Source organism: Triplophysa rosa, linkage group LG13 (assembly GCF_024868665.1).
Source record: "Triplophysa rosa linkage group LG13, Trosa_1v2, whole genome shotgun sequence".
Lineage (NCBI taxonomy): Eukaryota > Metazoa > Chordata > Actinopteri > Cypriniformes > Nemacheilidae > Triplophysa > Triplophysa rosa.
In genome coordinates, this window is record NC_079902.1 from 2167781 (window position 1) to 2181255 (window position 13475).

Sequence of the window (13475 nt, forward strand, 5' to 3'; positions counted from 1 at the left end):
ACTCGATTACTAAAATAATCGATAGCTGCAGCTCTAAATGGCACTAAACTGCTATTCTAAGTTGGAGCTGATCTGTTCACTATCTTGAGAGTGGTGCATCTCTCAAACAGCTGCTGAACCCATTTTTATAAACCCAAATACCCACCTGTCCATGATCACCCCATTTAAAGCACAACCAACTCTTCTTTCTATTTGATATTAATCAACAAATACAGTAGAAATACAACTTATATAACAAGTGGATAATTTGAAAACATATTGTATCTCATGACTTTGACATGACTTGCACCTTGCCTCAACAATTTTGACTGTACAGAAACACGTTTATTGTGACTATTAAATGGATAGTGGAACACAAAAGAAGATAGTCTGAGAAATGTTTGAGAAAGGTTTTGTGTCCATGCAATGAAAGTCATTGGGGTACAATGCTTTCAAAATATTTTCTTCTGCAGAAGAAAGAAAGTCACAACTGTTTGGAATGCATAAGGAGTAAATTATTTTTTGTCACTTTTTATAATAATTTTGATCATTTTTGTGTGAACTATCCCTGAAAAATGTATTGAACGTGGTGTCGTTAACATAATGCTGTTTGTATTATTTAAAAAGTCATTGGGGCCTGTGCATTACAGCATGTTCAAAGGGCATTATTACTCTGTCAATAACAACATGACTCTAGTTATATAAGCTAAAATGATAAATTACAATAGAAACTAATTTGTAAAAGTGACAAAATATCAGTTTCATATCAGATATTTAATTGTTATCTGTGATTGAGGGGTTCCTTGACAGGCTGTTAACACGCCCTTTCGGCTTCCTCTCCAGGCACTTCCATGCTTGCCTTCAGCCAAGCTGATTTCCTCTCCTTGCCGCTCTCATAGAGGCACAAAACCAAGTCAGAGTGGTGCTCAGGATCAAGACACAAACGCAGAAAACCCTGCCTCAGAACATTGATCAGAGCCCACACAGACCCACAAACAATCCTTCTCTGAAAACAGATACCACTGAGAAGCTATTGTGAAAATAACACAGTTTTTTAGCCTCTTGTCCCAATTTGAAATGAAATTTGCTCTGTCAAGGTTTCATCTTCTGAAAATAAATTCTAGTCTGTATTGGCCTCTGTAAATCTGACCGTTTCCTGATATTTCAACAGTGCTTAGGAACATAAACAGGATAGCTCAGGAGGAAAAGACAGGCGTCGGTGGTAAACGTTATCATCCATTACAGTGGATTTTTACATAAGTTACACATTAGCCTGGGTCAGTAATGTCAGGGTTCCTGTTTAGTGTGTCTTTGTTTCCTCTCTTGTGTTGATGTTTTTGTTTCTTGTGGCTTTGTTTCTTCTCTTGTGTAGGTGTTTTGTTTCTTTTGAGCACATGGTGTGGTTACAACCTGCAATGCGTTTTCTTGTGATTGTAGTGTGACCACGCCCCCTCGTTACCCTGTTGTCTCCTCGTTATTGTTTCAGTCCCCTCACCTGTCTAATCAGTGTCTCATCTCTCTCCACTCCTGTCTCTCATTTGCTTTATGACTTTCACCTGGCGTTACTGTTGTTTTCTCTCACCCCTCCTGTTTCTCGTTTGGGTTCTGATTTCCTCTCCTTATATTCCCTTCTGTTCTACTGTCCTGTGTCAGATTGTTGCACGTTACCTGTGTGTAATAGCCTGTGTTTGTTGCAGGCGTTTCCTGATCTGTCCTAGGCTTGTCATAGTAAGAGCTTAGTTTTCCCCTCTAAGTTCGGGGTAGTCTTCTAGTTAACTTTCTGGAATTATTCCTATAGTCCAAGTCTTCAGTGCCTAGTTCTCTTGTTCTCAAGCTCTGTTTTCCAATAGTTCCCGTTGGCGTCCCGGACCTTCCTGCTCTCTACACTCCGGCAATCACTTCACCAGCGACCACCTCTCTCTCGGCAAGAATTGGTCAGCGGGTCGAGGGTTCTGCCCGCCGTGTGTTCCCCCTTCGTGAGACAGAATCTCCCGGACTCTGTCTACTTCAGATTCTTCCGTGAGTGCCGTTGGGTCGAGTCCACTCCCCGCGGACTCACGTGGTTCCGAGGCCGGTGTCTCTTGTTGGATTCTTGTGGAAACTTTTCAATAAAAACCTATTAATTTCCATAAGTTCAAGAATTGAGTCTCTGTTCACACACAGTCATGACACAGTAAATTGTAGACACAGATGCCGCTTTGAGCACTTTGGCCCATTAATGTCATTGTCACCGCCATATTGGTGATGGCAAGCCTAGAGCATCTAGGTCCCAGTGCTAAAAGATGCCGGACACGAACCGCATCATGAAAGTCAAAATAAGTCATATGTCTGTGTTTTCTTGGCAATCTGCACGTACGTAGTGCTGTAGTACTCGAGTCTGGTCTCGGACTCGAGTCTGGACTCCAGTCGTTTTTTTATGATCTCGGACTTGTCTTGGACTTGGACTTGTCTTGTCTTGGACTTGGACTGGTATTTGCACCCTGACATGGTCATTGGTCTCGCCGAATGTTCTAATCGGTCTCGACCGAGTCCAGCGATATGTTTTCTTTTCTCCTTCAAAACAAAACATTGATAGAGCATGCTTCTTGTGATCTGAAAACGAATGATCCGAAAACTGTTGCCGGCTCTCGACTCAAGAGCCGCGTCAATACATAAGTTCTCTCTTCACACAGCAGTTCAGTTCAGTGCGTGCTTTTGGTGTAACTAAATTACTCTGGTATATTGGTTCAAGTCCTCGGGACTGTCATGCATGCCAGAAAGTAAAGAACTGAATTAATCTATGGGTAACGTTAAGTGTTTATGGGAGACGCTAAACGCGAACAATTCAGGTGAACTGGTTCGACCGGTTCACTTAAAATAAAGAACCGGTTCAAATGAACGATTCGTCCACGGCGCGAACTGAACAGCATCAATCATTCATCAGGCAGGATGTCAGCGAGCAGCGGCATAATAAAATTTGGTTTTACAAACCATAAAGAATTTATCGACAGTGCGCTTAAAAGGAAACTTTTTGCAACAAAACTTTCTCTGAAACCTGTGGGACAACATCCAATTTCGTAAGACACCTGCAAAGGCATCACAAAGAGAGGTACGTTAATGCACGAGGCTGAATCCAGCTTCTTATTCGCAGCTTCGTATTGACGCTATCCGCTCCAACTTAAAAGACGCGACTCTTTAATTTTACGGTTTCTTGTTCACGCTCAGTTTAGGGAACGTCTCGATTTTCTCTTATTCGCTTTTTTTGCTTTTGTGTCTAAAAAAGAGCAATGAACAGTTTCTAAATATTAATAACACTGTGTGTATGTGTGTGTTCATGTTTGTATATCCCGGTGGGGACCTAAACCTGAATGCACACCAACACATGGGGACTCGTGTCACCGTGGGGACCAAAATTGAGGTCCTCATGGGCAAAAAAGCTAATAAATTGTACAGAACAATATTTTTTTCAAATCTAAAAATGCAAAAAGTGTTCTATGATCTTTAGGTTTAGGGGTTGGGTTAGGGGATAGAATATACAGTTTGTACAGTATAAAAAACATTACGCCTATGGACTGTCCCCACGGAGATAGTAAACCAGACATGTGTGTGTGTGTGTGTGTGTGTGTGCGTGTGCGTGTGTGCTTTACATTAAAATACAGGTTGACATTTCTACTCTAGCATTTTTAAGTTATGGATCCATGAAGTTGGCATATGTGTCAATACTGTTCAATGAGACATTGCACTTAAGGCCCATTTTGAGGGTCTTTATCTCAGTTGTCTTTGAGGGTGCTTTAAAAATGTCAAAGGTAGGTTATACCCAGTGTCCTTGGCTACCACCATGCAGAAAAGTGAACAGTTTTACTGTAGCATTTTAAAGTTATGGACCCATGAAGTTGGCATACGTGTCAATACACTTCAATGGGTCAGTGCAATTTTAAGGTGCTAAGTCTCAAGAACCCTTAAGGGTGCGTTGAAAGTTTCTCATTGGGGTTATATCCAGTGTCCGTGACTACCAACAAGAAAAAAAGCAGACATTTTTACTGTAGCATTTTAAAGTTATGGACCCATGAAGTTGGCATATGTCACCTTACTGTTCAATGGGCCGTTGCTCTTATGGGCTATTTGAGGTGCTACATCTCAAATACCTTTAAGGGTGCGTTGAATGTTTCACATTGGGGTTATACCCAGTGTCCGTGACTACCACCAAGCAAAAAAGCTGACATTTTTACTGTAGCATTTTAAAGTTATGTACCCATGAATTTGGCATACGTGTCAATACACTTCAATGGGCCGTTGCTCTTATGCCCAATTTGAGGTGCTACATCTCAAATACCTTTAAAGGTGCGTTGAAAGTTTCGCATTGTGGTTATACCCAGTATCCTTGACCACCAACAAGCCAAAAAGCAGACATTTTTACTGTATTATCTTAAAGTTATGTACCCATGAAGTTGGCATATGTCACAGTACTGTTCAATGGGCCGTTGCTCTTATGCCCAATTTGAGGTGCCACATCTCAAATACCTTTAAGGTTGCGTTGAAAGTTTCGCATTGGCGTTATCCAATGTCCTTGACTACCAACAAGCCAAAAAGCAGACATTTTTACTGTAGCATTTTAAAGTTATGGACCCATGAAGTTGGCATGCGTGTCAATACACTTCAATGGGTCAGTGCACTTATGGGCAAATTTAAGGTGCTACATCTCAATAACCTTTAAGGGTGCGTTGAAAGTTTCTCATTGGGGTTATACCCAGTGTCCATGACTACCACAAAGCAAAAAAGCAGACATTTTTACTGTAGCATTTTAAAGTTATGGACCCATGAAGTTGGCATGCGTGTCAATACACTTCAATGGGTCAGTGCACTTATGGGCAAATTTATGGTGCTACATCTCAATAACCTTTAAGGGTGCGTTGAATGTTTCATATTGGGCTTATACCCAGTGTCCTTGACTACCACCAAGCAAAAAACAGACATTTTTACTGTAGCATTTTAAAGATAAAAAATGAGCTATTGCATTAAGTACTTTTGCATGTATATGTGAGAATGCACACACACACATACAACTTTTCCAAAACGCTTAAATACCATTTTACCTACCATTGTTTTGGGGCGGTCAAAAAACATGAATACATAACCTTTTAAAAACACCAAGAATAAACATTGGACCAGTTATTGTAAGACTTTTCTACTACACTATTTGTTACTTAGCACCTTAAGAAATAGTTATCTCTTACAATTTCACTCCAAGCACAAGCAGGTGTACCAACACACGCACACACACACGCACACACACACACACACGCACACACACACACACACACACACACTATAATACTGAAGGTTCTTGAAAAATATATTTAACATTCTACATAGTAAACAGTCAACTTTTCAGCACCCTGGACAGAAATCATGGCAAGCCTTTAGCATTTACATTGAAAGGAACAAATTACAAAATATTTTAATTTTTTACCGATAGATACCTTAGGATAGCCTCAATGGCAAGCACAGAAAAGTCGGACCCAAGAGCAGATGAGATATCACAAAATCTTTGAGTCAATAAGGGGATAAAGCAAAGGGTAAACTCAAAAGAAAGACCGAGCCGGGCTCAAAGAATCCACTGGGCGAGGCAGAGAGGAATTCAGGCAGGCAAGGGGTCAGCTGAGGTGGGTACAGTGTCCAGGACAGAAGGCAGGCTCGTATAGTCCGAAGCAGGTAAGGGTCAATCGAGGCGCAGACAGAGCCCAGGGGGGAAGAGCAAGCTCATCATCCAATCTGGTGGAGGTCTAAATGGTGTGGAGAGATCCGAGTCCGAGCGGCCGAACAGTCCAGGTAACTCCAACAAAGGGCAAAGAAAATATCGAACTACAACTAGAAGAAAACTAGATTAATAAGGTACACAAAAATTACGAACTAGACTCAACAATAAGGAGCGAAGCAAAATAATCAATGCAACAGCCATGAGAGAGAGAACAAGACGGGAATATAAAAGGTACAGTAAAAATGTCTGTTTTTTTGCTTGGTGGTAGTCAAGGGCACTGAGTATAACTCTCATGTGAAACTTTCAACGCACCTTTAAGGGTTCTTGAGATATATCAACTCAAAATGGCCCATGAGTGCACTGCCCCTTTGAAGTGTATTGACACGTATGACAACTTCATGGGTCCATAACTTTAAAATGCTACAGTAAAAATGTCTGCTTTTTTTGCTTGGTGGTAGTCAAGGACACTGGGTATAAGCCCAATGTGAAACTTTTAACGCACCCTTAAGGGTTCTTGAGATATATCAACTCAAAATGGCCCATGAGTGCACTGCCCCATTGAAGTGTATTGACACGAATGCCAACTTCATGCAGGGCTCTAGACTAACTTTTTGCACTGGTTGCACTGGTGCGCCTAACTTTTTTTCTTAGGTGCACCAGAACAAAATCACATTTAACATCACAGTTTTACAAGTTCACTTTTTTTTAAATCGCTGTCCATATAGGCAATATTGACTTGTAAATGATTAACTAACAATCTGGTCAACATAAAGTTCTTTATTTGAAGCACAATTCTACAAGAAAGCGGGGCTCTAGACTAACACTTGAGAGAGGTGGCACTGGTGCTACCAAGTTATTCAGTTGGTGGCACCAGCCCTTAATTTGATAGCACCAGAGTCGTGGGGTGAGGTAAGAAAAAAGAATCACTAAAACTTTTTTAAAATGTGTTTAATACATTAATAAATCAATTAGAAATTAATACAATCATTGTTTATGATTGAATTATTTTTATTGTATATGTAAACTCTCTTTCAACACTTTACCATATTTAAAGCACATCTTTCTTAAAGCTTATCTTTCTTTATTTGTTGTGAACGACTCCTATAAGAGAACACAATTCCTTTAATATCAGTGAGTGTTTTTGGGCCCGTCCGTTGTTGTTTGATGAACATTATAAACAGGATCTTTATTATGGCTGCTTCCCTTTAGAGCTCGCGCAATATTCTGGAAACGTGTTTTGTTTCCCAACTCTTTGGTCACGAACAAACTGAATACCTTTACAAGGTTTCTTGTTAATATGGAATTTTTAGTTTATTTGTGTTAATATGTGACCCTGGACAACAAAACCAGTCTTATGGGTCTTATTTTTACATAATCTGAAAGCTGAATAAATAGACTTTCTATAGATATATGAGTTGTTAGAATAGGACAATATCTGGCTGAGATACAACCGTTTAAAACTCTGGAATCTGAGAGCGCAAAAAAATCAAAATATTGAGAAAATTGCCTTTGAAGTTGTTAATCAGGGGCACTGTGGCAGACCATCCACTCACAAAAATAAAGTTTTTATATATTTAAGGTAGGAAATTGACAAAATATCTTCATGGAACATGATCTTTACTTAATATCCTAATGATTTTTGGCATAAAAGAAAAATCGATAATTTTGACCCACACAATGTATTTTTGTCTTTTACTAAAAATGTTCCCATGCTACTTAAGACTGGTTTTGTGATCCAGGGCATTATGTCCGTTTCAGAGTAAGAAGGCGTGAAAGACAACTCCGTTTAGTATTTTGTGTTCTGACTCTCTGGGCGCGCGCATATCTCAAACAACCCGCGAGACCTTAAGGCTTTTAGTGATTATTCTTCATGAAAGCTGCATCGATACACGTTTGGCTTCTATCAATAGCGACTAACAAATAAATAGTATTTAGCGTGATGTATAACGTTTTGCATGCTTTGCAGTATTGTTAAAAATCTTTATACAATAGTTCAGTGCTTAAAGTTTAAACACGTGTTTCCTGCATTAGCTTCACATGCATACAATACTTGCAACACATTTTGTTATCTTTGCTGTTTTGTACCTTAGCAGGGGAAATTCTTGTATTCTGCATATTTATTTAAGTTGCAAGATAGAGCGCTTCACTCGTCTGCTCTTTCTGTCCTTCGCCTCTTACCCGTAACCCGCGACTTACGTCTTTGGGGGCGGGGCACTGATAGATAAGCGAATGGTTGAAGGAGGGGAGACGAAAATGAGTGACTGAATGCGCAGCTTGCGCAATATAACATTTCTGCGCATTAAATTTGTAATACGCAAAAATTATATATTGATCAGTTTGACAGTCGCACCGGTGCGACCATTAAGAAAAACTTGTCGCACTGGCAGGAAAATATGTCGCAAAATGAGACCATTTAGTCGCAGTCTAGCGTGTCAGAGCATTGGTTATGATTTTCGGACAGATCAGGCCTTAACTTAACATTCTTAACGAAAAAGTTGTCAATCGTTCTTTTCATCTTCTCTCATCATCCGCGGCTATATCCACTCTGTTTATCTGACGGGCCTAGGCTACTCACCTCTCTGTCCGACAGCAGCACAGCATTTTCAAACGTACACACACGTACAGAAATATCTGGACCACGGCCAATCAGAGGGGGTCCGCCCTTCACTATCTCTGATTGGTTTAGACCATGATATGGGCCTAATGTGTCTGCTGTTGAACCACAGGGAGACTTTCGCAGAGACTTTTTTTCCCTCGAATGGCTGGTCGCACCAGTGCGAGCTCAGATTTTTTTTAGTCGCACCATTGAGAAATTAGGTCGCATGTTATGGAGCCCTGTCATGGGTACATAACTTTAAAATGCTACAGTAAAAATGTCTGCTTTTTGTTTGGTGGTAGTCAAGGAGACTGGGTATAACCCCAATGTGAAACTTTTAACGCACCTTTAAGGGTTCTTGAGATATATCAACTCAAAATGGCCCATGAGTGCACTGCCCCATTGAAGTGTATTGACACGAATGCCAACTTCATGGGTCCATAACTTTAAAATGCTACAGTAAAAATGTCTGCTTTTTGCTTGGTGGTAGTCAAGGACACTGGGTATAACCTACCTTTGAAAATGCTAGAGTAGAAATGTCAACCTGTATTTTAATGTAAAGTAATTAGTGCATGTAATTAGCCAAGAGCACCATATGTAATCAATAACTAGTATATTGAATGGTACATTGAACTGTTGTCACATCGTTTTGTCTTTGTATAACTATAATAACTATAAACCAGAATCATAACGAGAAAACAAAAACATAGCATATAAATACATAAGATGTAAGAGGAAAAGTTAATTACACATCTACAGTTTAATACTGCATAATAAAACGGTTCATACTGTGCATTTTACAAACATAAACATAATTTAAACTGTTCTGCCAAAGTGATATTGAGAATAGTAAGGGGAGGAAGTGATGAGGGTTCCTCATGAAGTCCACTATCATCTCAAAGGGCATTCAGCTCAGGCTTGTTATGCCTGCACCAGACAGCCAGCAGAGCAACCTCTCTTCACGCACGCACGCACAGTGTTATTAATATTTAGAAACTGTTCATTGCTCTTTTCTAGACACAAAAGCAAAAAAAGCGAATAAGAGAAAATCGAGACGGTCCCTAACTGAGCGTGAACAAGAAACGGGAAAATTAAAGAGTCGCGTCTTTTAAGGTGAAGCGGATAGCGTCAATACGAAGCTGCGAATAAGAAGCTGGATTCAGCCTTGTCGTTAACGCCTTGTTTCAGAGTTAGCATTGCATTTGAGTAGGCTATTTTGATAAGTTTAGAAAGTAGGGCTTAAAGATAAGATTGATCATAGTTTTATTGTCATTGCGATATGAACATGTTATTTAAGTATGGGCACCGAAACGTGCTTTTAAACGAGCCGTGGGGCCTCTGCTCTTTCTGGCAGCTCTTCTATCGAACACGCACGCGCACACACTGTAACGGCGGGCCAGACAACGTTACCCGAATTGAAACAGATGGCCAAGAGGAGAAGGAAAACACGAGTCCATTAGATAGTCGTTTGACAAACTTTTATAGCGGTTCGCACCAGCACTCCTGTTACACACATATAAAGGAGCGAGTCCAGAAACGGAAAACAAAAACCCTCTGGTACCGTCACAAACAAAAGAAAATAACGTACACACGTTGTCAGCGGTAGAGCTAGAGCGACCATCACTCTCCTTCACCTCTCTGCGACTGCGTGTGCTCACACAGGAGTATAGTCTTCCAGCGTATTAAAGGCACATGCACACCTTAAAACATTATGTGGCCGTTACAACACACACACACACACACACACACACACACACACACACACACACACACACACACACACACACACACACACACACACACACACACACACAAATGTGTTAAAAAGTTCCTTATAAAAGTGTGTGGGGGGGTTTGGACTCTGGGGGGACACTAAGTCATAAATTCAAGAATGGGAACATATTCAAGTGTTTGCTGGTTATTTGTTACATTTTCTATTGGCAGAATAGTATGTTACACTTCAATACAAAAAAATGTGAAGTTACACGGCGACATCGGAGCAAACCGAACGTTTTTCACAGTCAGTGTGTGGTGTCAGGTATCCTAAAACCTTATCAACACCTGGGAACCCTGCTGTTGTAAAGACATATGGCTTTAATAGGTGAATTAATTGCAGGGAACATCATTGAGCACACCTTCCCTGATGCCACTGTGAAGGTTATTTGCGTAATCATGGCTCTGCAGTTATAACATTAAAGAAACAGCAATCCTCACCAACACACATGTGACATTTCATTGCACAAACGAAAAAACCTCTTTTCTTTGAAAAGAAAACCATCCTGCCACTGTCTTCCTAAACATTATGACATACCATTGATCGCTCATAAACTTTCTACAGTGGTGCTGTAACCATGTATAACACACACATGCAGAAGGCTTTGGACCTCACCGAAAAGTTGAAAACATAGCGGTTCACCCACCCGGCTGCAAGCAGGAGTTTTTCAGTTGAAAGCATGTCAAGACATTTTGCAAACTTGAATCATGTAAAAACATAATTGTATTAATATGTGATTATGCAACTCTAAATTAAGATCTAAAACAAGTCAGCATTGTGTTCAAATACGAGGATGTTTTTTTAAATACATAAACAGTTTACCCTGAGGTAGAGGAGTGTCTAATGCATCTGATTGTGATAAAAGCTGCATGATTGGGTGGAGGTGAGTTGTGGAGATACACCTACAAGTCCATCTTTCACTTCTTGATAAGTGCCATCTGGGGGTGGAAGGTATTGCCATTTGCTTGGAGTCGTGAAGAGACGATGAGTAGAGTGTGTAGACCAAACACTTCAAATTTGCCACAATTATATAAAATATATTTAATTAAACAGTCACCTTTAGTTAGCTCAATTTTGTGATAAAAAAATTCACAATGCACACTACAATGCGCATTGTAAAAAGGAATAGCCTACCTAAATAATAATAATAGTGATGAGGCATAATTTCGTTTCATATTTCAATGTATCATTTCATATTTTAATTGCATATTTATATGTTTATAAATTTATGTTTAAAGCACAATATAATAATGCATGCATTTATGGTATATCTGAGCTTATTTTATATGAATGAACGGTGACAATAAGGTTGTATTTGTTAACGGTGGTAAGTGCATTAGCTAACATTAGTTAGCAATGTTTTTCAGCGTTTATTAATCCCATGCCTTAACTAATTGTTAACAAATAGAATGTTATTGTAAAATGTTAAACATTTATTAAATAAAAATAGAAAATTTTAAATAAAATATGATAAATTGGACACCCTATTGTAGAAAGAGCCTTGTTTATGTTGTGATATACTTGAAATCACTGAGGCACTAAAGGAAAGACATTTTATACACACTCCTGCTTAAGACATCTGGAGACCTGAAACACTCAAGCAACCGCTTGAGGCACATGTATATACAACCCATGAGTTCTGCACCTAAGAAACGTGTTTCCCATTTTACAATTAAAACTGGGTAGACTTTAGACAGAGCAAATTTTAAAGGCCGACTGCTAGTTGTGTAGCAAACAACACATCAGAGCAGAAAATGTGAGGCTATAAAACAAGCAGATCACCTGACAAGGCTACAGGAATGAATCAAACACCAAGCACCTGATATTTAAGAAAGTGCAGCTGCTGTGTTTTTGTCTAACTCTTTATCCTCCTGCAGTTTTGTACCATGAGCAACATGAGCTGTCAAGTCTAAGGACGCTCATCTATACTGAATCATAACTACCCGTTATGACCTTCAGCTGACAGAGCCGCGCTAATGAAGGAGTTCAAGGTGTTTGTGTTGTAAACATACCTGAGAAGAGAACTCTTGTGCTGTGCAAAAAATCCAGTGTGAGGTTTTTTCAACAATGAAATGGTTGTAATGATGGGTAAGAACAAAGAGTTTTATAGAAGGTGAGGTATAATCCCTTCATCTGTTTTCCTGAAGGCTATTCATGTTAAGCAGAGTATTGTAGTGCCTGTAGAATAATTGATGGGGAGGACGCATTCCCCAACCACATCATTTCAGCATGAAGTCACAGGGAAAACTTTTATAGTTTTTTTTTACTAACGAACGCATCACTAGTACTGTAGTGCATACTTGAGCAAACCCATAACCCTAGGACAGGGGCGCAACTGCACATTTTCGGAGGGGTATGCAAGATCAGTTTTGGCGCCCGGTTTTGGGTTTCACTTATATAATCTAGAATTTTGACATTTAGCCTAATACCTTTAATAAAAAAGCTTGTCCAGTTTTAAACAATAAAACTTCTTTAAATATCCCAAATATAAGTAGCAATCGAGTTGTAGCCCAGATGTGCTGGTGAGGAAATATATCAAGTGAATAATAAACTTATTTTGATCTTCAAAGTTAGACATTTAGATTATTCCCTTTTCTTCAACAAAAAGTATTATTAACATTATACATTATTATCAAAATGAATAAGACGTATGACATGATATACTCGCGTTGTATAAACAACAGGTCTTTGTTTTTTCCCCACTTACTTTAATGCTTCGTTTGTGGTTCATTAATATTTAATGAAAACACAACAATAAAATAGTAACCTATGTTAAACATACTTTTACTGAAACTTTATAATTAAACCTTTATTGAAAAATGAAATAAGATGGGTAACATACATTTAGCCTAACACAGCTAAATAAAAGATCTTGGGATTTTCCCCTTACTGTAATTTTTTTTAGTTTGTGGTTCATATTTTTACGCAATCTCCAAGTGCTCTGTGTATGGAGACGACGCGTCAGCTCGTGCTGTTTGCAGAAGATGCATCTGCTCCCGTTATATGAAGAACACGGGCCTGACGTTCAAATTGCACAGCTCGCGTCGTATGGGGAAAGACGCGTCTGACGTTTAACGAAGAGCCCAACAACTAGCTTATATGCATGATAGTGGGAGACTTAACAGCTTTAACAACCATCTCAGACTCTCCCAAATGTAAAGCTCATTCACAAACATCAGCGCCGGCGCTATGGTGGGGCATTCGAGGGCCGCGCCCCCCCCTAGCGGTCATTGATGCCCCTCCTTCCACAGGCCATGGCGTGGCCCAAAAAATATCCCTTTTAGTTATTCTTTTAATATTAAATGTGCAAACTGTAACTTAAATGAAATAAAATGAAATGAACGGGGAAAACGCATAATTTTGGTTGTTCATGACATAGGCTTGGTCAT